Genomic DNA, 5,083 nt, shown 5'->3' on the forward strand with positions numbered 1-5,083 from the left:
CTGATTTTCCTGCCTTCAACTACTCAGATTCTAGGCATGCATTCAATACCTGTTCATGTGTTGAGGGCTTCCTGCAGGCTGGGTGAACAGGCCACCAACCCAGAGCTCCAGCTCAGCCCTGTCACCTCGTTCTTATCCGGTCAACTGATTGTGTCAAGAATCTTCTGCTTACCATCGTGGGTCTTGTCTTGACATATCTGGTCTTCAACAGTCATTTTCACGTTCAGCATATTTATGTACTGAACTCAAGACAAGTCTTGAATGTCAGACTCTGCCTTCTGATTCCTGACTTCAGCCTTGTGTGTCTCAGCTACCTGGACCATGCCCTCCACATCCTCTTTTCTCAAAAAGTCCTTGTCATTGGGGATGGTAACTTTGCTTCCTATGGTTTTTTTTGTTTTTGTTTTTTTGTTGTTGTTTTTTTGTTTGTTTGTTTTTGTTTTTTGTTTTGTTTTGTTTTGAGACCTGGTCTCTTTACATGGCTGTCCTGGAACTCACGACATAGATGTGGCTGGCCTCAAACTCACAGAAATTTGCTTACTTCTGCCTGTATGTGCTGGGATTAAAGGAAGGACCAACCATGCCTGGTTCCTATACTCTTATACGACAGAGCTATTGAGGCTATCAGGGGGATCAATACTGAAAGTGACTTGAAGCTGGATGCAGTGACCTTCACCTGCAATCAAAGTACTTGGAACACTGAGAAAGTACTAGTGCTGTAAGTTTGGCCAGCTTCATCTACATTATGAGTTGGAGGGCAGATAGGACTATATAATGAGATCTTTTCTCAAAAAAAAAAAAAATAGCAATACCATACATGAATGAATAAATGGAAGGAGTTTCTGAGAATTACCATTCAGTTTAGGAAATATCCTTGTGTGTTCAATCGTGTTAAACAGATTTGTTATGGTCTAAATGAAGATGTCCCCTATAATAGGCTCACAGGGAGTGCCACTATTAGGAGGTGTGGACTTGTTGAAGGAAGTGTGTCACAGGGCATAGTATCACTCTTTCTTCCTGCTGCCTTTGGATCTAGATGCAGAATCTTTGACCCTGTAAGCCATCCTCAATGAGATGTTTTCCTTTATAAGAGCTGCCATGGTCAGCAGTAAAACCCTAGCTAATTGTCATGCAGTATTGTTCACCTTAATTCTGAGCCCTCACGAGGCAGAGAGAGGCAGTTGGATCTCTGCAAGTTCAAGGCCAGCCTGGTCTACAGAGTGAGTTCCAGGACAGCCAGATAGATCTACATAAAGAAACCCAGTCTTGAGGAAAACAAAACTCTAAGAAAAGATTGTTTCAAAATTTTTGTTTTTATTGTTTTATATGTATGGGTTGTTTGTCTGCATGCATGTTCATGCACCACATGCATTCAGTGTCCCGGGAGTCTGTAAGAAGGCATCAGATCTCTAGGAACTGGAATTATAGTCGATTGTGAGCTGCCATGTGGATTCTAGGAATAGAACCCAGTTCCTCTGGATGAGCAGTCACTGCTCTTCCACCTCTTTGCCAACTCTCTACCCACTGAGCAGATTCAGACTTTGGTTATGGCTTATCACATATCTATATCTTTCTGTTGTTGTTAGTTTGCTAGGCCTTTTTCTTCTTAAGACAGGAGCTCACGTAGTCCATGCTGCCCTCAAACTCATTCATGATTGAACTTAGGAGCCAATTCCTCTCCCACTGAGTGCTGGGATTTGCATGTATGTCACTGTGCTCTTTGTTTTTTTGTTTTGTTTTGTGTTTTGTTTTCCGAGACAGGGTTTCTCTGTGTAGCCCTGGCTGTCCTGGAACTCACTCTGTAGACTAGGCTGGCCTCGAACTCAGAAATCTGCCTGCCTCTGCTTCCCAAGTGCTGGGATTAAAGGCGTGTGCCACCATGCCCGGCTGTCACTGTGCTCTTTATGGTGTGCTGGGAATTCCAGTCCAGGGCTTTGTGCATGCTAGCAAACATTCTACCAGCTGAGCTGAGTCCTCAACTCACTGTCATGTATTGGAATGAGTATAGATAGATATTTGGTTGGATGTCTGTAGGTAGTGATAGTCTGGTCCTTCATGTGGATAGTCATGATGCCACCAGCCATTTCAATCAAGGGAAAGAGAAGTGACATCCAAAATGAGAAAACCCTTTGCTGTGGCAGGATCTTGTGCATCCTGGGATGGCTGGAAGCAAGCTATGTGGCCGAGGATGTCCTCAAATTTCTGATCCTCTTGTTCCCACCTCCTAAAGGCTGAGATTGTGGTCATCTGCCAACATCTCCAGTTTATGTGATGTGCGAGCTAAACTCGGTCTCCTTTATACTGTGAAGCACTTTACCAACTGAGCTGCATCCTCAGCCTTATCCCAAGTGTGCTTAGATTTACCCTCACACAGACCAGCCACCTGCACAGCTGTATCAGAAGCCACACTTTGTCAGAGTTAATGTTCTCATTTACCTTTTTCACTCTCAAGAAATCCTACAGAAACTTCTGAGTTTTGAGGGTAGAGGGAGATCTTCCCACCAGGACAATATTATGGATCTGTGACTTTTAGCTTTTCCTACAGGGTTCACATGGGCCATGAAGAATGGTGGTCTAGACAGTGCATCCAGGTCAAGATACAAACAGTATATGGTAAGCTCCAGGACAGTCTGGGCTATATGGTGAGATCGCAACGGAATTCCATGTCTTGTCATCCAAAGTAAACTTTACTGGAAGAGAGAACACTGATTTTATTCATATAGTGGCTCTCAGCTAAATGAGCCAAGGAAGTGTGTTTAAAAAAATACTAAAGGAAAGACCCACATTTACCTTCCTGAGAAAATAAAGTCATCGTGTGAATTCCCAAGTGACCTTCAGCACTGAGGTTGTGACCAGGGACCTTAACTCTCTCAGAATTTTCAAGACTGCAGTTAACCCAGGCATTTTAACTAGCATTCAGAGAAACCTTCTGAAGTGCAGAATGCCAAACCTGGCTTTGGGACCCATTAGCATAGGGTAGCATAATAAAAGAAGCAAGACAAAGCCCTATAGGAAGTGAATTTGCAACTCCCTACAGGAAAGAAATATTTTTTAAATGACACAATTTGTTTGCTATTAAATTTTATCTGTGGGAGGTAAGACTTAGTGGGTCTGGAATTTCTGCCTCAATTCTTTAGCTCTCGAGTTAACCCTTTATTTCATGCTACAGTGCAAGTTTCTAGTTTTGGGGGTAGGTAGGTTTTTAAATTCAGTTTTGTGTTTAGACAAGATGCACTTGTTTAACATAAGGTCAGGAATTGGGCTGGTAGTTCAAAACTGTTTTGAGAACCTGGGCTGGTGGTGCCTGCCTGATATTCCAGCACTTGGGAGGCCAACGCCGGAAGAGTGTGAGTTTGAAGTTGACTTAAGCTACACAATGCATTCACGCCAAGATGCTGTCTCAAAAAGGAAACAAACAGACAGACAAACAACCCCAAAAGGTTGATTGGATAGATTTAAAATGCATTTTCTTTAAATTTTAAAAATTATAGATTTTAAATATTGTTATTCTTTAAATTAGTAAATTTAAACTATCTTTCTGTGAGATGTCTAGCTATTGCTTTTGGCTCTGATTTGTGTTATTCCGTAATAAATCTAGCTCCTTTCAGTGTTAGGAAGAAAGAAAAACCGTCAGGGCTCTCCTTAAATGTTCGAATCTGTCATGGTAGCATTTCTAGGCTTTCTGAAGAGATCTTTATATGTTGTGAAGTATAGAACCCTTTGCCAATCTAGAGGGTATTTTAAAAATAAACTTTATTAAATCTATATATTCACTTTACACCTCAATATCAGCCCCCATCTCCTCCCAGTACCCCCTGCAGATCCTTCCCCCATTCCTCCCTCGCCTTCTCCTTTGAGGCGGGGGGGGGGGGGGGGGATTCCTCTCTAGATATCCCCCTTCCCTATTAATCTCTCCCACTGAGACCATACAAGGTGGCCCAGCCAAGGTAATGGGATCCACAGGCAGTCAGGCAGGATACAGATTCAGGGACAGCCCCTGCTCCTGTTGTTGGGGAACCTGCATGAAGACCAAGCTGCTTATCTGCTGCATATGTGCATGGGGCCTAGGTCCAGCCCTTACTTGGTCTTTGGTTGGTTCAGTTTCTGAGAGTCCCAAAGAGTCCAGGTAAGTTGACTCTACTGTTCTTCCTACGGAGTCCCTGTTCTCTTCCAGTTCCTCAGTCCTTCCCCCAGCTTTTCCACAGGACTCCTGAAGCTCCATCCAATGTTTGGCTGTGGGTCTCAGTATCTCTTTCCATTGGCTGCTGTCTGGGGCCTTTCATAGGACAGGCAGAAGAGGGTCTTCTTCATTCCTACACTTTTCCAGATACAATGTCAATAAGAAAAACAAGGCCTTTGTGATTGTTGAGCAGCCTGTCATGACCACAGGAGTTGTTCAAGTTTACTTTCCAGTGTGTGTTCTTTGAGTAAAGTCAATGACAGCTTTTATATATTTAGACAGGGTCCCATAAATTTCAGGCTGGCCTCCAACTGGTGGCTACACAACAGGGGTGACCTGGAACTTCTGATCTTCTTGAGAAGACCTCCAGAGTGCAGGGGTTGAAGATGTGAGCCACCATGCCTGGTCTTTGTGATGTTGGAGATGGAATCCAGGAAGATTTCGGACAGTGGGGGATGGGAGGACTGATCAGATGTCCAGAGAGATATATGTCCATCTCATATTAAGGTGGCCAGTTCTGGTTACCAGACTTAGCGGGCGCTAACATGGGAGGCTGGCTTCCATTTTATTCACTTCCCCCCTTTTTCTCACTTATGTTTTTAAATAGTAACTGTAGAATGTGCTAGAAGCTCAGAACCTTAAATGAACAGGGAGCTGGTATATTGGTATATTCTACCAGCTTAGGCTCTGTTCTAATCTTCCCTCAAACAGAGAGGTCTTTAAAGCTTTACTCTAGTGTTTCGAGTGACCCTTACATTTTTATTTTTTATTTTTTATTATTATTTATTTATTTTTATTTTATTTTATTTTTTTGAGACAGGGTTTCTCTGTGTAGCCCTGGCTGTCCTGGAACTCACTCTGTAGACCAGGCTGGCCTCAAATTCAGAAATCCGCCTGCCTCTG

The sequence above is a fragment of the Mus caroli genome, chromosome 8, assembly GCF_900094665.2.
Source record: "Mus caroli chromosome 8, CAROLI_EIJ_v1.1, whole genome shotgun sequence".
NCBI lineage: Eukaryota > Metazoa > Chordata > Mammalia > Rodentia > Muridae > Mus > Mus caroli.